The 23,035-nt window shown below is 41.2% G+C and overlaps 1 protein-coding gene and 1 long non-coding RNA gene across 4 annotated transcripts in view; one reads left to right on the top strand and one right to left on the bottom strand.

Annotated features, from left to right (window-relative positions):
- SHANK2 (SH3 and multiple ankyrin repeat domains 2) overlaps window positions 1–23,035 on the top strand; it is a 641,049-nt gene that overhangs the window by 81,797 nt on the left and 536,217 nt on the right. The gene's annotated exons all lie outside the window — the stretch shown is intronic.
- Window positions 2,033–23,035, bottom strand: part of LOC141046936 (uncharacterized) — a 50,531-nt gene continuing 29,528 nt past the window's right edge. Inside the window, exons 2-3 of the long non-coding RNA XR_012219700.1 lie at window positions 3,997–4,290; window positions 2,033–2,241 (exon numbers count right to left, since the gene is read on the bottom strand). This is a non-coding gene — a long non-coding RNA (uncharacterized lncRNA). The remainder of the gene's footprint in view (window positions 2,242–3,996; window positions 4,291–23,035) is intronic.

Raw genomic sequence — 23,035 nt, 5'->3', positions numbered from 1 at the left:
TAAATTACTGACAAAATGTACAATTGGTGGAGGAAGGTTGAATTTGATGGACTTAGGTTTTTTTTTTTCAACCTACTATGTAATTATGAGTCCGTAAGCCAAACCTCTGACTCCTTCATTTGTCTGACTCTGACTCCATCATACATGGCTTATGTTTAAAGGGAACCTGTCAGCAGGATTGTGCACCATAACCTAAAGAGAGTGTCAGGTTGTTAATCTTTATTTTCAGTTTTGAGTTAATGATATGCTCGTGCTCCAGGGTGGCCTATGGGGAGTCTTCATGTAGTGCTCTGCTTATGTATTCATCTGTATGGCTTCTGACAGGTCGCTAATCCCTCACTGACCTGCCCCCTATTTTACATAATGAATATTATATATATTTCTTAAAAATAAAATCTCCTTTTGCAGGCATGCGGTGGCCCCTGCGCTGCAGCATTATCGCGTATATAATGTGTGTATATAACTAATTTCTTTTGATGTTATCCTTAAATTCCTATTTAAAAAATTAGTTTGAAAATAGTGCCGGCCGCTCCTGCGCAGTAGCTGCTATCGGCAAGCCGCGTAGTGACAATTAAAGCTGTTTATTAATGTTAATTGGAGTATCTTGTGGATTAAGTGGTAGCACAGTGGTCGGTAACAACCTCGGACGTTCATATTGCACACAACTTGTGCAACCAATTACATGATTGATGTTAAATATTCAGGTTGCCTTACAAAAGGGCAGGGAAGGGCCCTTTTTTTTTTTTTTAATTAGAATGAAATCTCATGGCTTCCCCAATTATATACATAAAAAAATAGTCCAAAGAGAAAAGCAATGATAGCCACTTAGATTCAATAGATTACTGTATATACCAACTCCTGCCACAAATTTGTGCAGAAAAAAAGGCAATAGGCAGTTGACTGAATCCATAAAATCAATTATTTATTCACATAAATTCATAAAAAGTGTATAACAAGGAAATGTTCTCCAAAATGCCAGGTACAAGAAACGTATCGCATACAATAAGCTTGTTTAATCAAAATGATACTGCAGCCATTATACGTGCGGTGGAATGATCACAATAGTTTGTTTAAAGATTAAAAAAAAGGGAAGGTGTATTATAAGCCAAATGATTAAAAAAAAAACACTTCTCAAAAAGCTATCTCGCATAAATATGTGCACATTTTGCAAGTATCATACTTGGAATCCATTTTCAAACAGCTATCTCCCATCAATATGTGCAAATATTGCAAATAAAGTGCCGCAATGCCTCAAAATAATGAAAACAGCTCCTAAATGACAACATTCTCTCTGCTCCGTGCACAATCTATATGCCATATTGGCTAGCAAAAGGACATGCTATTTCATAGTGAGGCAGAGTAAAGTGCATAGTGCTGACAATTAGTTGCGACTTACATTTGATGCAGCTTTTATGACTCGTGTACCTGGCTGCCCCGACAGCACCGTTTCGCCGTGCTGGCTTCCTTAACAGGGCGTATGTGTGCCATGTAAGCGCCCATTTGTAAATAGCGCTGATCACAGCTGCATTCAATATCGGCATACCCGGCTTTCCATTGCGCATGCGCCGCTTCCACGGACTTCCCCCCAATACAAACATAGGCTTCCTGGTTACTGCTCATGGAACGCAAGCGTGACTCGCTATACGTCACCTATTGAACACAGCAGGAAGCCATGGGTCGTCCAGAGCTGCGCATGCGCTAACCGGGCACTGAGTTCATGAGAATGTATAAGTTACAATGGGCAACAACTAAGTATGGTGGAAACTATTGTGGGCAGAATATTATAGTAAAAATTAATAATTTTTAAATATAATTAACCTTAATAACAGGACATTAATTGTATAAATAACTATGGGCAAAAATTACCAATATAATATAGTTCAATACAATTCATAATCTATAAATAATAATACAAATATTATAAAAAATACAATAATTTATAAAAAAATATATATTACTACTAATAGTGCAGAAATATAAATAAACACCCAAAAATAACAAACGTGCTTATCCAATAGTTTAAACAAAAATATAACTATATAAATACATCATATCTTAAATATAAATTTAATAAAAAATTAAATATATCCATTTTAACATATAAATATAATATATACAGTGCATGTGATAATCAAATTCTTCATTTCTGTCCATAAGATGAAACTCCGCCCCACAAGATGGTCACGAAGGTATTCCAACATCACATTACAGTAGAATATCTGTTGTCACTAAAGTTCCTTGCTGTATAATAAACAACAAAAAACAGTTAAAATCAATATAAAAACACACACAAACATATACATTAAAAACATTAAATACGTTTTTCCACTATGCCGCCAAGTTATTTGACAGAGGGCAAATGTTTACCTAAATGACAAGTCCTCTATAATGGTACAACTTTATACAATCACAGAATGTACTAAGGCTGGTTTCACATTTGCATTGGAGGTTTTTAATTTTGCCTGAAATGGAGAATTTTTCTCTTGTAAATTGCCATAGACACCACAATAGAAACGTGAAGGAGCCTATTATAGTCAGTTAGGTTTGTTGGACGCCACTGGTCCCCATTGGTTTTCATCATTTGATGGCTCTAGTATACTGATGTGAACCTTGTCTTCAAGGGGTTCACTACTCAGTGTAGTCCAGTGGGTTTGGTGCAGTGTAACAGATAGGCAGGGACCACAGGAAAGTTCACAGCAAAATGTGTTTAATGTCCAAACAACTCACACAATGTGCAGCACACAGTATCCTCCGGATCGCAGCCGGGCGTCTCAACAGTCCGTATATGAGTCCAGTTGCCGAAGTCAACTGCACCACCATATCGCGCTGCGGGGTGCCAGGCGTTCGCTCTGCTTGGCTCAGTTTTGCAGAGCCTCCTGCTCTACAAGTTGCAAACTCCAAACTGACACACCCAACCCTTTGCTGCAGGGTTTTTTAAATGGAATCTTTGGCCATGGGCTACCTGTAAAGGGCCCGTCACACATAGCGAGATCGCTGATTTTGTGACGCATCAGCGATCTCGCCAGCGATCTCGCTGTGTGTGACATGCATCAGCGACTGCCCCCCCCGCCGGGTAACGCTGATCGTGCAGGAGTGTCCTGGGTCATTTTTTGATCGTTGGTCTCCCGCTGGCCAGCGCGCATCGCTGCGTGTGGCAGCGGGAGAGCAACGATCAGCGAGCTCCCAGCGCTGTAAGCAGATGCTGTGAGCTGGTATCCAAGGTAAATATCGGGTAACTAAGCGCGCGCGGTGCTTAGATACCCGCTGTGTACCTTGGATACCAGCGTGCTGGCGCTGGGAGCTGGTATCCAAGGTACACAGCAGTTAACTAAGCGACGCACACGCTTAGTTACCCGATATTTACCTTGGATACCAGCGTCCTCGTTGGTCCTGATCGCTGGTGTGTCTGCCTGTTTGGCAGCTCACCAGCGATCATGTAGCGATGCACCAGCGATCCTGACAAGGTCGTATCGTTGTCGGGATTGCTGGTTCATCGTTTGGTGTGATGGGACCCTTAGTCCTGGCCTGGAGAAAACGGTCTGCCCCACTACCATCCTGTAGACCGCTTCAAAAATAAAAACCCATAACGGGTTTTCATGAACATTGCCTTGGCCAAGTAGCTTGACCAGGTCCACACTTACTTTTATTTTGCCTTGAGACTCACAGGCATCCTGCTGTGAACACAAGGCACTCCAGCGGGTCTAATAGGACTCCATCTGCATCCTGGGGGATACATATTGACCCTCACCCACCCCCTAACTGCCTCACATCGGACAACCCCTTCTTAAATACAACACTCTTCAACCTTAAAATTGCAATGCCAAGAAGGAAAAGGCATGACATGATGGAAATTATAGGATGGATGGATAGACATGTTGATGAAATGCAAATGATGAAACCGTGGAATCAAAATGTAAAAAATATTTTCAGTCAATCAGTATAAAGCATGAACGCCACGTGCAGAAATCCCCACACTTACAAGCCTTGATTGCTTACATTGAGATTATTAATAGGTATCTGAGGAATGTTCTACCATGATGAATGCACTGGAGGGAATCATCAAGATCCGCTGCTGACAGCTCCATTTGCAATTGCATACCAATGATGTCTCAGATGCGCTCCATCGGAAACAAGTCTGGAGACACCGCAATGGTAGTATGTTTAGTCAATACAGGTTCCTCAAAGTAGCACAAGTAACATGTGGACGGGCATTGTCACGTTGATAAATGGCTCTTGCAACCCTCTTGGGAAATAGCCATACCACTGGTTCCACGATTGATCCATCTTGTCCTGCAAGTGAAATTGGACGTCACGTAACAAGCATAAGGCATCATTCAGCGTCTACACAAACCATCAGAAAGTGTTCGACTGACATTGGGCAACGACCTGGACGTCCAGCTACATTTATTCCATTGACTTTACATCACTGCCCTTGATGGGTATCATGGTAGAGAGCAAGACAACAATGGAGAGTGGAATAGAGGTCAATCTTCTTCATTATTGAAGAATGATACATTTCTTAGTGTAAAATAATAGATGATCACCTCCCGACTCGGCTTTGTTCTAGTATACAGAATGGGAGGAATAGGGCTAAGCAACAGCACATGTGAAAAAGACTTGGGTATACTAATAGATCACAGACTGAATATGAGTCAACAGAGTGATGCAGCAGCAAAAAAGGCAAATGCAATTCTAGGATGTATTAACAGAAGCATTCAGTCTAGATCACGTGAAATCATTATTTCCCTCTACTCCTCTTTGGTCAGACCTCATCTGGAATATTGTGTCCAGTTCTGGGCACCACATTTTAAAAAAGACATCAACAAACTGGAGCAAGTTTAGAAAAGAGCGACCAGAATGGTGACCGGTCTGCAAACCCTGTCGTATGAGGAAAGGTTGCAGGATTTGGGAATGTATAGTTTGCAAAAGAGAAGACTGAGAGGAGACTTAATAGCTGTCTACAAATATCTAAAGGGCTGTCACATTGTAGAAGGATCAACTTTATTCTCATTTGCACAAGGAAAGACTAGAAGCAATGGGATGAAACTGAATGGGAGGAGACACAGATTAGATATTAGAAAAAACTTTTTGACAGAGTGATCCATGAGTGGAACAGGCTGCCACGAGAGGTGGTGAGTTCTCCTTCAATTGAAGTCTTCAAACAGAGGCTTGACAGACATCTGACTGGGATGATTTAGCGAATCCTGCCTTGAGCAGGGGGATGGACCAGATGGCCCAGGAGGTCCCTTCCAAGTCTACGATTCTATGATTCTAGTGATGTCGGTGCAGGGTCTCCTAGGGCTCACATTACATTATGCCATATGAGTATTGCAGCCAGTCAGTGGTCACTAATAGGCTGCTTTCCTCACGCTTTGTTCAGACAAACCTCAAACATACAAAGAAAGTATGAGAACTGCTGCCCATTAGTGGCCGCTGATGCTCATGTGGAATAATAATATCTTGTAAGCCCCAGGAGATGTGGTGCCGACATCTTGTGTGGTCACTTAAAAAAAAGTTAGTTATGTAACTTAAGTAACTTACTAATAATTTGATTGCCATTACCACTTTTGTTTTGTACTTTTTTTATATTGTGTGCACTTTTTTGTACATTTTGTAAACAAATAGATATTTATCCTGCTGTAAGCAATCTTAAAAAAAAAAAAAAAGCTGAAAAAGAAGGAAACAGTTTGAAGAGCTGTGCTTGTTTTCCTCCTTTTTAAAATTAAATGCTGTTACAATGAAACCCCAGGTTTAGTAAATGTGTCCTGTCAAGAAGGTAGAGAAAGCAAAGGTCATTGCAGGTGTCACCCTCACTGTTTACCGACTATTGAAAAGCTTGTTTGCTTTGTGGAGATTAAGAATACCCCATTTACTATTATTAAATGTCACCATTGCAGTAGAGTGGTTGACATTTGTAGGATTGTGTAAGCAAAAAGGAAGCAGAATCTTGTGTTTAGCTGCATTTTATGGCTGTCATTTTCTAAATTATATAATGTTTGAAAGTTACTGTGAGCTTGAAAAACACTGAATATGTAAGTGTAATAGCCAGAAGTGTCCAAGTCATAAGATTTGGCCATACCACCTCCACGGGAACTGGCTGAAAACTTTCAGTGCAATGTTTTTTTTCCCCCTACATCATTATTCCAGAGACATGCTGTACAGACATTAAACTTGTAAACAATGCTTAGAATTTCAAGTGTGATACCTCCAGAATTGTACTGCTCTGGAGTATAACAAAGAATTTATAATTCAGGATAAATAATATTACATATGTACACAGTGACTGCACCAGCAGAATAGGGAGTGCAGCTCTGGAGTATAATACAGGATGTAACTCAGGATCAGTAATGCAATGTATGTACACAGTGACTGCACCAGCAGAATAGTGAGTGCAGCTCTGGAGTATAAAACAGGATGTAACTCCGGATCAGTAATGTAATGTATGTACACAGACACTGCACCAGCAGAATAGGGAGTGCAGCTCTGGAGTATAATACAGGATGTAACTCAGGATCAGTACAGGATCAGTAATACAATGTATGAACACAGTGACTGCACCAGCAGAATAGAGAGTGCAGCTCTGGAGTATAATACAGGATGTAACTCAGGAACAGTAATGTATGTACACAGTGACTGCACCAGCAGAATAGGGAGTGCAGCTCTGGAGTATAATACAGGAGGTAACTCAGGATCAGTAATGTAATGTATGTACACAGTGACTGCACCAGCAGAATAGGGAGTGCAGCTCTGGGGTATAATACAGGAGGTAACTCAGGATCAGTACAGGATCAGTAATACAATGTATGAACACAGTGACTGCACCTGCAGAATAGAGAGTGCAGCTCTGGAGTATAATACTGGATGTAACTCAGGATCAGTAATGTAATGTATGTACACAGTGACTGCACCAGCAGAATAGAGAGTGCAGCTCTGGAGTACAATACAGGATGTAACTCAGGATCAGTAATGTAATGTATGTACACAGTGAGTGCACCAGCAGAATAGAGAGTGCAGCTCTGGAGTATAATACAGGAGGTAACTCAGGATCAGTAATGTAATGTATGTACACAGTGACTGCACCAGCAGAATAGGGAGTGCAGTTCTGGAGTATAATACAGGAGGCAACTTAGGATCAGTACAGGATCAGTAATACAATCTATGAACACAGTGACTGCACCAGCAGAATAGAGAGTGCAGCTCTGGAGTATAATACAGGAGGAAACTCAGGATCAATAATGTAATGTATAGTATGTACACAGTGACTGCACCAGCAGAATAGTGAGTGCAGCTCTGGAGTATAATACAGGATGTAACTCAGGAACAGTAATGTAATGTATGTACAGTCATTGCCAAAAGTTTTGAGAATGGCACAAATATTATATTTTCTCATGATCTGCTGCCCTCTGGTTTTTATGTGTGTTTGTCAGATGTTTTTATCACATACAGAAATATAATTGCAATCATATTATGAGTAGCAAAAGGTTATATTGACAGTTAGAATGAGTTAATGCAGCAAGTCAATATTTGCAGTGTTGACCCTTCTTCTTCAGGACCTCAGCAATTCTCCCTGGCATGCTCTCAATCAACTTCTGGATCAAATCCTGGCTGATAGCAGTCCATTCTTGCAAAATCAATGCTTTTATTTTGTCTGAATTTGAAGGTTTTTGTTTGTCCACCCGTCTCTTGATGATTGACCACAGGTTCTCAATGGGATTAAGATCTGGGGAGTTTCCAGGCCATGGTCCCAAAATCTCTGTTTTGTTCCCTGAGCCATGTAGTTATCACCTTTGCTTTATGGCAAGGTGCTCCATCATGTTGAAAAAGGCATTGTTGATCGCCAAACTGCTCTTGGACGGTTGGGAGAATTTGCTCTCGGAGGACATTCTGGTACCATTCTTTATTCATGGCTGTGTTTTTAGGCAAGACTGAGAGAGAGCCCATTCCCTTGGCTGAGAAGCAACCCCACACATGAATGGTTTCAGGATGCTTGACAGTTGGCATGAGACAAGACTGGTGGTAGCGCTCACCTGGTCTTCTCCGAATAAGCCGTTTTCCAGATGTCCCAAGCAATCGAAAAGGGGATTCATCAGAGAAAATGACTTTACCCCAGTCCTCAGCAGTCCACTCCCTGTACCTCTTGCAGAATATCAGTCTGTCCATGATGTTTTTCCTGGAGAGAAGTGGCTTCTTTGCTGCCCTCCTTGAGAAAAGGCCTTGCTCCAAGAGTCTCCGCCTCACAGTGCGTGCAGATGCACTCACACCTGCCTGCTGCCATTCCTGAGCAAGCTCTGCACTGCTGGTAGCCCGATCCCGCAGCTGAAACACTTTTAAGAGACGGTCCTGGCGCTTGCTGGTCTTTCTTGGGCGCCCTGGAGCCTTTTTGGTAACAAGGGAACCTCTCTCCTTGAAGTTCTTGATGATGCGATAGATTGTTGACTGAGGTGCAATCTTTCTAGCTGCGATACTCTTCCCTGTTAGGCCATTTTTGTGCAGTGCAATGATGACTGCACGTGTTTGTTTAGAGATAACCATGGTTAACAGAAGAGAAACAATGATGCCAAGCACCAGCCTCCTTTTAGGCTGAGTTCACACGTGGCGTTTTTTTCGCGTTTCCGCGGCGGTTTTAACCGCGCGATTTTGCAGCGAAAACGCGAAAAATAATCGTCCCATGCATTCCTATGGGATTCCGCAATGCTGTGCTAATGCTGCGGTTTTTACCGCGGCGGAATCGCTTCGCGGTAAAAAAACGCAGCATGCTCATTAATTTGCGGAATCGCGGCGATCCCGCACCCATAGGAATACATTGTTCCGCTTACTTCCCGCATGTGGCTGTGCACACCATGCGGAAAGTAAGCAGAACAATTGCGGATGGTACCCACGGTCCGGAGGAGAGGAGACTGTCCTCCAGGCTTTGGGTACCATATCCCTGTAAAAAATAGAATTTAAAATAAAAAATATTGTTATTCTTACCTTCCGGCGTCCAGCGCAGTATTCCCGCCTCTCTCCACGCTCCCGTTCCCAGTAATCCTTTGCGAAAATGCCCGCGATGGCGTCCGTTCTCGCGGGATCGCGAATTACCGCGAGACATCGCGATCCCACGAGAACGGACGTCATCGCGGGCATTTTCGCAAAGGATTACTGGGAACGGATGCGCGGGACGTCGGAAGGTAAGAATAACACCATTTTTTATTTTTTTTTTACATTCTATCTTTTACTACTGATGATGCATAGGCGGCCCCAGTAGTAAAAAGTTGGTCACACTCGTCAAACACTATGTTTGACGAGTGTGACCAACCTGTCAATCAGTTCTCCAAGCGATGCTACAGATCGCTTGGAGAGCGCTAGCATTTTGCAAGCTAATTACGCTTGCAAAATGCTAGTTTTTCCGCGGGAAAATCGCTGGAATTTAAAATGCGATTTTCCCGCGGAATGGAATTCCGGAATTCTCGCGGTAATTTCTGCACCAGCAGAATAGTGAGTGCTGCTCTGGAGTATAATAGATAATTTCTAACATTTATCATGCAGCCACAGGGACCTGAACATATTATCCAAGCTTGTTACCTCATCACTAGTACTTACCTATTGAATCCATTGTTATACCAGTGTCTCCCCTGCTCTGAGGAGGATCACACATAACAGATCCTCCTCCGCTCTCTTTGTGCAGTCACTTTGACCATCACTTTCCCTTTTCTGCTTTGCTTTTAGGCTGAAATGAGAGCTGAAAATAATTAAACCTTCCATTTTAACCTGACTTTAAAACAAGAAAAAGATTTGGCGCCATCTTCAATTTGGTTTGAGCTACAGTTTGGATGAGAAAATTAATGTTAAAGGCTAGCTCTGCATGGATGTAATGTGGCTGCAAGGTCACCAGCGGGACCACTGAACCCTGACCGGTATATGTGGTGATTTCTGTTTTGTAGGAGTTTCCGCTGAAGCTAAGATGCAGCCAAAGTACTTTAAACAGAACATTTGTTTCTTCCTCTCTTGAATTTGGCTGTGAGGATGAAACGCGCAGTGTTGACATTATTTTGCAGGTGCTTCCAGTCAGCAGAAATAAATTAAATGGTAAATATGTGGCAGCTGATAGAGAAATTTCCACTTTTCCATATTGCGTTTCTTAGCATACTAATTGATACCGATTTTAATAGATCATTGTTCGCTGTTGCTGATCCTCAAAACAACGCCAGTGCATGAGAATCTCCGATGAATAGTGATGAATATCAGTATTAGCATGCCAACATCAGGAGCAAAGGTGACATCCTAATGTAGAACAGTGTGAACTGACAGGTGTGCGGTATTGTTCACACCAACAGAGCCATCTGCTTACTTTATTTCATGTTATCATTTCTAATAATTAACTGTTCACGTTTCATTGAGTTCCTGGCTGCGCTCCTCAGTGAGCATCTACAATACACAAAAACTGCATTACATTGAAAGCGTTTCGACTTGAAATGAAAAATGTAATTACCAATAAATATAATGCTCTTGGCTGTATTCTCAGTGAGTGTGGTTTAAATGTATGCTGTCTTTTCAACAAACTTTGCCTCGATCAATAATACAATATAATCAACTTTGTAATATATCTTATCAGATAAAACCACTCGTTTCTCCAGATGAGACATTTCTACTCCTTCCCTAATGACTTCTCAATACAGTATTCAAGACAGATTGTAAGCTCCCTCAGGGATCAGATTACTGCTGCCTATTGAAGTCTATAGGAACTGAGTGAGAGAGACCTAAAGAAATCCTGCTGATGCTATTTCTAATATGTTAAAGTCTGTCTTTAACTGTCACACCAAAAAAGACTACATTGGACATGCTTGTCTCTAGTCTCTCTGTCTAGCAGATCCCATAGGAACACTGAATTTCACACTGGGACTTACAATAGGCCCCCTATGTTGTGTACATGAAGTGGCTGCAGGTGAAAGGAGCAAGCCTGTGGCAAGAGTAGTCCAAATACATGGGCCATAAACTGAAGGATAAAATCAAGAGACAAAATGGTAGACGGGGAAATAGCCGGGTCAGAAACCAGGAGATCAGTTTAAAGGGAATCTGTCACCCATTTTTTGTGATATGTTGTAAAGATATCATTCAATTTAGTGTCACATAAGCATTATAGCTGTACTTTAGGTACCCCCTGACTCCCCACCTTTGATGCATAAATACTGTTTTTAGCTCTCCTGCGGTGAATGTAAATGTAAATGGCCTCTTGCGCGTGCGCAGTATGCTTTGCCCAACTGTGGGCATAGCATAAAATCATTATTGCGCATGCGCAATTGCGTTCTATGGCCCGGAAGTATAACAATACTTCCGGGTCATAGAACGTAATGGCGTATGCCGGAGCACAGTTGGGCAAAGCATACTGCGCGCGCGTGAGAGGACATTTCAATGCGCACGTGCGGCTACTCTACGTGAACGCAGGAATAACCAGATAGAAATGTGTAGAACAAGACAGGAGGGGGGGGGGGAGAGAAAGAATAAGCCCTGCCCCTCGGACCGGACCGCAAAGATTTACATACACCGCAGGAAAGCTAAAAACGGTATTTATGCATCAAAAGTGGGGAGTCGGGGTATTTAAAGTACAGCTATAATACTTATGTGACACTAAATTAAATGATATCGTTACATCAAATCACAAAAAATGGGTGATAGATTCCCTTTAAGTGTAAGGTTAGGATTAGGGAGTGTCACAGAGGCAGACATAGTCAGGGGTACAAGTCGGGTCAAAATCACTGTAAATATTAAAAAGAAAAGCGCCAGAATCCATGGTGTAATTCAGACACAGTGTCTGGTAACTTCCAGCAATATGGGAGTTTATGTAGAGTGTGATGCTTACCTATTCACAAGCGCAGGGAGCCGACTACATCTGTTGGACTACTGGACAGTAAACACTGGCTCGGCGGCATTACAGGTCTCCTTAGCATAAATCCCTGGCTGGACAGCGTCTGTGCGAGACAGAGATACTGACTGACATTGCCTTCAGCACCGCACACAGAATCAGGCTATGTGCACACGGTGCGGATTCTGCTGTGGAATTTTCCGTGCAGATTTTGCTAAATCTGCAGGTAAACCTGCCTTTTACCTGCAGTTTTAGTGCAGATTTAGGCTATGTGCACACGCTGCGGTTTTTGCTGCGGATCTGCTGCGGATTTGGCCGCTGCGGATCTGCAGCAGTTCTGCAGACAGTGTACAGTACAATGTAAGTCTATCAGATTTATAATCTGCTGTGCACATGCTGCGGATTTTCAACTGCGGAAAAGCTGCGGTTTTGAATCCGCAGAAAGAATTGACATGTCGCTCGTCGTCACAGCAGGAATCGCAGCAGGAAGTGACCGACGAGAAATCCAGGAGCTTCTCGCGCGATCAGCGATAACCAGCGGGGGACCCAGTCGGAGGTAAGTATCAGACATAGCGATATCGCTAGCAATATCGCTGCAACGTCACAAAATCGTTAACTTTACAGCGATATTGCTAGCGACATCGCAGTGTGTAACGGGGGCTTTACTCTACTCAGTACTGATGTTTAAGATCCTCCATGCTGTTGCTGCTTTCTAGTAAGTGTTTATCTTACCCCAACGCTGCACTGCTTTATAATGACGCCCATGCTTCTGAAGATGTTGTACATAGAGACGGGAGCAGTAAACCTTCTAACAGTGTCTTGTTTTAGCAGGATAATATAATGCACCTGCCTACAAGTCTTGTATTGCCATGCTAAAATTTGATGAAATCACTTTTGAAATTGTCGATTGTCCATAATATTCCTATTTTATTCTCATTAGGCCCCATCTGATTATTATCTCTTTACGAAGCTTAAAAAATCATTGAAAGGACCAACATTTATGACAAAAAGATTGTGATTGACACTGTGGAGTTGCGATTTGTTGAACAGTATAACAATTTTTTTTAGATTACATTTTTGATCAATGCATTAAATGTAAATAGCCGAATGATTATTTGAATAATATAGTATTACTTCAAAAACATATATATTAAAAATATACTTATTTCTTTTTTCTAGGCAAGGTGAACTACGGTATATATCAATGCCCCATCATATATGCGGTATATGTAAAGATATGTGTGTGTGATGAATATGTACACTGTGGAGTCTATAGACATTGCTCCTAGTGCTGCTATCAATCTGTATCTTTATATGTATAATGTAAGTCTTGTTCTCTATGGAGCGTAAGCCGCAGCTGCTTTGAAGTGCTGCTTGCCGTAGATAAGTATCTATAATATAGAACAAAGGGTTTCTAATCTTGGGAAAAAAAAATCTGTTTATTACTCTATTGTAATAAGAGTTCTAAATTAAAAACTGTCCGTGTGAATCAACACAGCTGAGTAGATGAAGAAGATGGTGGAAAATACAATACAGGGATACAAGTAATATCCTTGTAATCTAAGAGTATGTTCTAAATGTTTAATCCAAGAATACATTTTTATGATTTTTTTTTACCCTGAAATGTTGTATCCTTTCATCCCATTAGCTGATATTTTTAGGCTCGTATGGCAGTGCATGACTTCGCTTCTATTACTCTGTACTACTACACATTAGGGATTGTCAACTGAGTCCACTGATCTTGAGTAGACCAGCCCTTTTCTCATTGCAGACACATGTACGTTCATCCAAGTGTACATGCATATATGAGAAGGGGAATAATGGTTATAGGTCAAATGTGTGTTCATGTATGGTCACTTTAAGCCGAAGAGTTTGTGTTGTATGGTGCCACAACATGGCGCCTTATTTCAAATAATTTTTCTCTACCAAGCTCTGGTATGGGAGAACACCACCAAAATGAAAAATACAGTATAATTGAGAAACTACTATAGGTTACACAGAGCTAAAATACAGCAATGCGCATGAGACCTTAAAAACGTATTCCCAATATTTAAAGGGTTTTTACCAAGTCCTATCCTTATGGATATGGTATAACTTATCCACACGGGGATCAAACCCTCTGGAACCTATCGATTTTGAGAATGGGACGCTGAAAAGCTCCATCTGATAAGGGCGGGCATGGAATATGCACCTCTCCCTGATTCTTTTCCGATGGGACCACTAGAAATAGGAGAGTTCTGTAGTCGTCTTATCTCCATCAGTCCCATGAAAAATGACTGGAGCGGTGGTCATGCATTTCAGACGTCTGTTCTTGGATCCCACCACCCATCTGCAAGTTATCACAGATTGTGTGGATAGAGAAACACATTAAAGTGTTGGTAATTACTAGCGATGAACGAATATGCTGAAATTTAAAATACGCTAGAATTTGGGTTGGAAATGCAATTTCAATCAGATTTATCCAGTGCGATTCAAATATATCATTTTATGATCTAACTTGTTTCCAGACCCCAGAACATAGTAAATATAGGGTGGAAAAAAAAAAAAAAGAAATACTATTCTCAACTCTCCTTTGTCCTCAACTTGTCCCTCACCTCACAAGGCTGCCAGTCGTCCTCACGCAGAGTCCTGTGACTGGTGATATGAAGAAGACCGGTGATCTGTGAATGAAGATCGGAAAGGCCAATTTGTAAAGCTGCGTGAGAAAAGGTGAAGACCAAGGAGATGTATTAATTTACTTTATTTTTAACCCTTTCCTGGTCCTTTTCAAACCAGCAAAATGTCGGCAAGACTCTCACGAATTGCAAATAAAACAAATCCTATTCTTGTGAATGCGAAGCTCGAAGCAAATTTGATTCGCCTTGAAGTGAATCCCTCATCTCTAAAAATGACTTTAATATTTCATCTTTATTATTCCAGGCACACATAAAAATAGTCAAAAAGTCAATTGAAAAGTCAAGGTTAGCTTTATCGCCCACCAGAAGTTGCTTTTGATGCTACAGTTTATCAAATAATTTGACTTTTTACTAAAGTGCAAGATTACCACATATTCCAGACTATCATATACCTACATACATACACAAATAAGCAAAGTATATGTGCAGTAGTAGTGTATGTACTAACTGACTCCCAGCAGCTACTGACGTGTCTGCGCTGATACCTCGACTTCAAGATTTGAGGCTTCAGCCTTATTTTCAGCAGCCATCGCGAAACTTATATTTTTGAGTTGTGACTTTTAGAATTAATCTCTTTCTACAGATGATATTGTTCCTAATGTGACATTTTATGCATTTAGCGAAGCACTGGGGAAGACTGGCTTTGATATATAATTATGCTGTAATTAAGATTTCATTTAGTGCCGTCTGTTTTCTGTTTCTCATGGTTTCATCTTTTCATCAAAGAGCTGAGGAATTATAATGGCTCCTATTTCTATGTCATTAGGCTCGAATCCCGTGGTTTGAGATTTATTTTGTGTTTATGTACCTATGAAGTAATCACAGATTATATTAAAGAATACACCATTCTCTCTAATGAGTCAATTTTAGAATCGTTGTGGCATTACAGTAATTACAGGTATTGAGGGTACAGGCTCGTCAACCTGTCACTGTTCCCATTAACAGTCTCCCGAAACATTGGTAAAAGGAAAAGAATAGCATGATCTGTTTTATCTTTTTTTTGTTTACTTTGCCTCTGGGGATCAATTAAAAAAAAAAAAAAGTTTTAACGTTTTTCTAGTTTGTTCATAAATTAACTTTGTGCCATCAAGCTAAATCTTAATCTCAAAGCAAGTCAAAATCTGTGGCGGGAAACTTGATTATGAGGCGGTATTGTCCTAATAAGCCTTTCTAATGATATATTGACTTGTATTGTACATTTGTATATATTTTTTTAACTTCTATCTGCAGCAGTCTTTAATACGGTATATACTGTACTTGTTTCACTAATATCAAATGTAACAAATTGGAGCAATTCATGGAATAGAAAATCATTTTCCTGGTGAAAGAGTGTTAAAGACTGGTTAACGGGATTGTCCAAGACTTGGATATTGAAAATCAGCAGACTAGGTCATCAATATCAGATCAGTGAGGGTCCGACACCCGGTGTCCCCATCGATCAGCTGTTTAAAGTAAAGGTTCATTTAGACTTAAGTGCAAGTCGATCTATGATGGGACTGCAATTTACAAACTGGCCGCAGCTGTCCCAACCTGGGCGGGACAGCCTCATACAAATGCATGAAGCTTTCATGCTCTGGTCGGAAAACCCATGGTCATTGGTGCATTAGCGGTCCATTCTTGGACCATGGTGAACGGGTGTCTGAATGAACCTTAAATAGTAGCTAAAATGCAGTATTTGAGAACGGACACTACACATTGTATTCAGCTGTGTTATCCCCACTGTTTCCCTCCAGACAACTGATTTGTTATTGATGACCTATCCTAAAGAGATGTGATCAATATTTAAGCACTGTATAGGCCCTTAAAAATCCAGCTTGTCCTATCACCATTTTCCCAATATGTAAACACACAGGCACAAACATTACAGTCATTGTCCTTGCTTGGCAAGAGATAGGTGGTTCTGCTAACAAACAGGTTGACCTAAGGGGTGTATGACCTGTGCAAATGCAGAAGGGACATTTCTTTTTATTTATGAACGGAAAACCTCTCCTGCGTCCTCACCATAAAATTCAGCGTCAGAAGTATGCAAAGAAACATCTAAACAAGCCTGATACGTTTTGTCCTGTGGACAAATGAGGTTAAAATAGAACTGTGTGGCCACAATGATCAGAGGTATTTGAGGAGGAAAAAGGGCACAGAATTTCAGACAAAGAACATTTCGCCAACCAGTAAGCATGGGGAGTGGATCATTCATGTTTTAGGGTTTTTGTTGCAGTAAATGGAATGGGGAACATTTCAAGGGTAAAGAATGGATTCCATAAAATTTCAGCAAATTCTTGATGAAAACATAACACCATCTGTAAAAAGCTGAAGTTAAAAGGAGGATGGCTTCTACAAATGGAAAATGATCCTAAACATGTCAAAATCCACCATAGACATCCTCAAAAGTTGCAAGCTGAAGGTTTGCAATATCCCTCGCAGTCCCATCTGAACGTCATTGAAAATATGTTACTAGACCTTAAAATAGCAGTGGATGCAAGATGACCCAGTAATCTCACAGAACTGGAGGAATTTTCCAAGGAAGAATGGATGAAAATCCCTCAAACAAGAACTGAAAGACTATTGGCTGGCTATAAAAAGAGTTAACAAGGTGTGATACTTGCAAAAGAGAGGTCTACTACGTACTAACCATGCTGAGTGTTCAATCTTTTGCATCAGACCATTTTCCGTTTAGTAATTTTTAAAATGTAAAATATGAAAAAAATTTTTTTGGGCTAAAATACAAAGGAAATGTGTTATTTTTAACTTTAGCTCTTTTAGAGATAATTTCATCATCAACTTGCTTAACTGTTGATTATAAGGCTGTGTACCCACGTAAGCGTTTTTTAAGCGTTTTTACCTGCAAAAACACTTAAAAAAAACTTACAAGAAGCATCCCATGAATTTTAATGAATTCCACACTTTTTGTGCATATTGATGCGTTTTTTTCCGCAAAAAAAATGCATCGCAGTAAAAAGCGCAGCATGCTCATTAATTTCGTGGAAAAATCCGCATTTCTAACAATATTCTATCCGCATGAGGATGCTCCTGTAAAAACGCATAAAAAGCGCAAAAATCGCGCAAAAAAATGCGCGTTTTACCTGGGAAGGAGTCCATTTTTTTCTGCATACGTGGGTACATAGCCTTACAATAATTTTGACCAGGGGAGCCCAAACTTTTACATGCCACTCTAAGTGTCATATGGTCTGTCAGTATATGCACCTTTTCTGAAAAGCCACAGAGGCTGCATCACCATTAAGCAAGAGGCACCACTAACCAAGCAATACCACGAAGACCAAGGAGAAAAGTTTGGAGAAGTACAGGTCAGGGTTGGGTTTTAAAAAATCCTAATCTCTGATGATCCCCCAGAGCACCATCAAATCCATTATCATCAATTGGAAAGAACATGGTACCACAACAAACTTGTCAGTATAGGGTCGTCCACCAAAATTCTTAGCCCGGACAATGAGGGCATTAATCAGAGAGGCAGCACAGAGACCAATGGTAACCCTGAAAGAGCAGCAGAGTTCCCAAGCAGAGACTGGAGTATCTGTCCATACGACCACAATAAACCGTAGACTCCATAGATGTGGTCTTTATGGAATAGTGGGCAGAAAAAAAGCCTTTACTTACACAAATTGTAATGCTCGCTTTTGAGTTTGACAAAAGACACATTTGGGGAGTCTCCCACATATGGAGGAAGGTGCTGTGAGACCAAAATTTAACTTTTTGTCCACCAAGGTAATCGCTACGTCTGGCGCCAAACTAACACAGCTCATCACCCAAAGAACACCATTCCCACAGTGAAACGTGGTGGGAGCATCATGCTCTGAGGATGTTTTTTGGCAGCATAGACAGAAAAAATGGTTCAAGTCGAATGGAAGATGGACAGTGCGAAATATAGGGATACTCTTAAGCAAAACTTCATGGACTGTCGTCAGTGATTACAGACTGGGATGGAGGTTCACCTTTCAACAAGACAATGACCCAAAGCATACTGATAAAGCAACACTTGAGTGGTTAAAAGGGAAAAGTGTAAATGTTTTGGAGTGGTCTAGTTAAAGCCCAGACCATAAAGAGGTTGTCCCCTACTCTTACAATGATGACCTATCCTTAGGATTGGTTATCAATGTCTGGCTGAGGTCCAACACCTGGCACCCTCGCTGATCAGCTGTTATTGGTGTCTGCAGCCGGAAGTACTCACTTGCTGAGCTGCTCCGTCTACTTGTAGCGGCTGAAGCATGGTACTACACATCTGCCTTCTATTCCGATCAATAAGAGCCAAATGTGCAGTACCCTGTGGCAGCCACTACAAGTAGACAGAGCAGCTCGGCAAGTGAGTACTTGTGGCCGCCGCAGTCGACACCAATAACAACAGATCGGTGGGGTGCCTGGTGTCAGACCCCAGTTGATCAGGCATTGATGACTTATCCTAAGGATAGGACATCAGTGTAAAAATAGTGGACAACCTCTTTAATTCAACTGAGAATCTGTGGTCAGATTTAACCCCTTTCTGCCATCTGACATACTACCCCATCCATGTGCCCCCGGCACAATTAGACCATGGATGGGATAGTACGTCATGACAATCGGCCGCACTCACGGGGGGGAGCGTTGCTGATCGCGGCCGGGTGTCAGCTGATTCTTACAGCCGACACCCAACACTAAGTGCCAGGAGTGGTAACAGATCGCTCCCGGCACTCTAACCCCTGAAACACTGCTCTGTCTAGGGGCTTACAAGCCCCTCTGCCTTTAGATTGGAGACCCCGTGGCGTGACGTGGGGTCCCGATCGCTGCTATGGTAACCCGATGTCGTCATGACGACATCCGGGATACCGGAGCTGAGAAACTTCGTCACGCGCAGTGCAAGTCGGGAAGTCTCTGAGGTCAGTGTGCAGAAAGTGCAGCGCTGACATCTTATATGGCATGCAGATGCTGCTTCATCTGCATGCCATATAAGCGATCAGCCTGCACAAAATGAGTGTCCCATAGTGGGACAAAGTGTAAATGAAAGAATAAGGTAAAAAAAAAAAAAAAAAAAAAAAAAAAAATTTTAAATTATTGTGAAAATATTTTTTAAAAATCAATATTTATTATATCAATAAATAAATATTTGAATGAAGAATAAATTTAAACAATAAAAGTACACATATTTGGTATTGCCGCATCCATAGCGACCCGACCTATAAAACTGTCTCACTAGTTAACCCCTTTAGAGAACCCCATAAAAAAACAAGGCAAAAAAGCAATGCTTTATCATCATACCGCCGAACAAAAAGTGGAATAACACAAGATCAAAAAGACGGATATAAATAAACTTGGCACCGCTGAAAACGTCATCTTGTCCCGCAAAAAACAAGCCGCCATACAGCTCCATCACTGGAAAAATTAAAAAGTTATAGCTCTCAGAATAAAGCGATGCAAAATAATAATTTTTTATATAAAATAGTTTGTATTGTATTAAAGCGCCAAAACATAAAAAAAATATAAATGAGGTATCGCTGTCATCGTACTGACCCGAAGAATAAAACTGCTTTATCATTTTTACCTCACATGGAACGGTTTTTGTTCATTCTGCCTCCCAAAAATCGTTATAGAAAGCGATCAAAAAATGTCATGTGCCCGAAAATGGTACCAATAAAAACAAGACCTCACATGACTCTGTGGGCCAAAATATGGAAAAATTATAGCTCTCCAAATGTGCTGATGCAAAAACTATTTTTTGCAATAAAAAGCGTCTTTTAGCGGGTGACAGCAGCCAAACATAAAAACCCGCTATAAGGCCTCTTTCACAAGTCCTGATATTTCTAGTACCGGAGATGTCAGTGTGCTTGTGTGTAATACTTGAGGTACACGTGTAGCATGTGTGTGCTGCAACAGTACCACACGGACCGGCGCCAGGGAAGCAGCATTGCAGTAAGCGCTGTTCCCCGGCGCCGGGTGCTGAACACGGCTCTCATCATTCTGCCCTGCTCTGCCGGCGATCGGCACGAGCAGGGGAGAATGATGAGTTACATTTAATCCCTTAACGACCGCCGATACGCCTTTTAACGGCGGCAGTTAAGGCTACTTAAACCACAGCGCCACTTAACGGCGCTGACGTTTAAGGATATTGTGCCCCCCCCAGCGTCGGAATTTCTCCGGGGTCTCAGCTGACGGGGGTAGCCGAGACCCCAGAGAACATGATTCGGGTCGGTTTTTTACTGATCCCGGTGTGGCGATCCCCGTTATTAACGGTATAACGGCGACCACAAAAATGTGATCTGCAAAGTTACAAAATTATGGAAAGCCCCATTAAAATTTTTGTATGAAACTGAAAGGCCACAAAATGTTCCCATTGATTTGACAGCTAAAAGGTCAAAGGGACCTCAGAACTGTTGAGGTCCTTGCAGTCAGTCCCCAGCCCATGAGTTAGACATTGATAATGTATACTTTGGATAAGACATTAATATCTATAGTGAGAAAATAAAAAAAGTCAAAAATCAACAAAAAATGGGCCAAGGTAGGGACATACCGCAAAAGCGTCATGGTTTACCTCTTAAATTTGCTAACTCGGCCGCTCCTGTGCTGCATACTTGTCTTGGTTTAGTTGGCTGTGGTTTTGGGTTAGATGTGACATCTAAAGACAGTGATTGGCTGCAACGGTCACCTATGTCGATGTGACATGATCGCTATACACCAAGACGTGTAGACATCACCAGATACTGGCTCTAGAATATGTTGGATAATCAAGTAGTAACACGTATGCCATTTATTGACCTATTTTTTGTTGATCCCAAGTGACTCTTTTCATTAAATAACAGCACATTTGTGTAAACCTCTTGTTTATTTCCATCAGAGGTATATGACAGATGTTTTCCAGGAAAGGGATGCACTTTTAGTATTCATTTTTTTTCATGGGGACCTATGCATGCAATGGGTGTGTGCACCTGTCAGAATGTGTAGTAAGATGAGATGTGAGCAGACTGTATCACAGTTAGATGCATTATTGGGGGTGGTTAGATCTTGGGTACCTTTGTTAAGCTCTGTCATTGTGGCATGATTTCCTGACCCAAAGCTCACGCCTAATATTAGTATAACTACAGTGGGGCTGCTGCTTTTGGGTGAGGCAGAGCGTTATCTAATTTTTAATGAGATAAACACGCTTGAGATGTTTCTGCTGTGATGGAGGATGAGGTCAGGAGCTGTTGCAATCTGTCCTGTTCCAGCTGCTTGACTGTGTTGGCAGGCATAAAATAACAGTCATGGCGTGTCAGTGTGACGGACTTTCCTGCAAAATATTCTTTAGATCTCTGGCACTGCATTGGTTAATGCATTAACTCATCTCGGGCTACTCTCGGTTTTGTGATGGTAATAGGTAGAAGGTTTTGTTGTTTGCTTGTCCTTTCTGTCATATCTCATTATGCAGTAGCCGCTTGTATCATCTCATTTATGTAAAACAGGGATGATTTTGTTTTAGGTGTTTTTTTTTTTTATCTTATTTTTCATGCCTTGTTAGAAATTAGTTTTGCAATATGATCCAAAGAATTAGAGGATCAAAATGTATTTTCGAGGTTAAGTCCAAGGAACTGAAAAATTCGAGGAACAGTGAAATAAGAGAGGATGTACTTGACTTTTCTTGTTTTTGAAAAAAGGATTTGTTTAATTTCTTCTTTAAAAGATTCTACTCATTTAAAAGAACACTAAACATGCATAAAAATTCAAAAAATATCCAAGCACTTCTATTTATTTTCTCCTCTTCTTTGATACCACTTTGTCTTATATTACAATTTAAACTGATAACTATATTTAGAAATCAGGATTCCTCTATCTGCGTTCCCACTGCTCTTTGTGTGGTAAAGACAGGTGGCAGAAGCAGGAGCCTCCTCCTTCCTCTCAGTGTCTTGTGCCTGGTTGTAATTAAACTACTGTAGCTGCAGCAGGAGCCTCCTACTCAGTGTTTTGTGTCTGGTTGTAAGACAACTGGCTGCATCAGGAGCCCTCCTTCTCAACGTCTTGTGTCTGGCTGGAATATTACTAACTACAGCTGAAGCTTCTCTTCAGTGGCCTGCCTGTGGCTGTTAGGCAACATGCTGCAGCAAGAGCTGCAGTTCCTCCGCACTGCCATGTGTCTGGCTGTAAGATACCGGGCAGGCTCACTGAAGATAAAAATATTTCGGAAGGATAGAAATAAATAGAGCTAAGTTCATTGTGTCTCTTTTGTGTTAGGGTGTCATGCGTCTGGCTGGGTTCGAACCCTTGAGCCTGTGCTCCAAGTGTTTTCTTTTATCCTTGCTTTAGTCTTTTTAGTGTAACATGTTTTCATTTACTTATTTGTCTGCCCTATCACCTTTTGAGTGCTGCTTTACATACTTTTTCCCTGCTGGTATTTCCTGCTGGTGATAGTCTCATTTGGATGACCAGCCATACTGTTGTAGTTTAAGTCAGTTAGTGAAAGACCAGCTATGGTTCATCTCTCTGTTCTTTATGTTCTTTACCCTGCACCTATCTTCTTTTTTCCTTTTAGGAATAGGTGCATATTCTCTGACAGTATGTACTTAAT

Source organism: Dendrobates tinctorius, unplaced genomic scaffold (genome assembly GCF_039654945.1).
Source record: "Dendrobates tinctorius isolate UK_male_01 unplaced genomic scaffold, ASM3965494v1 ptg000124l, whole genome shotgun sequence".
Lineage (NCBI taxonomy): Eukaryota > Metazoa > Chordata > Amphibia > Anura > Dendrobatidae > Dendrobates > Dendrobates tinctorius.
Note: the sequence above shows the minus strand (reverse complement) of the source record. Positions and strands in the feature narration are given on the sequence as shown.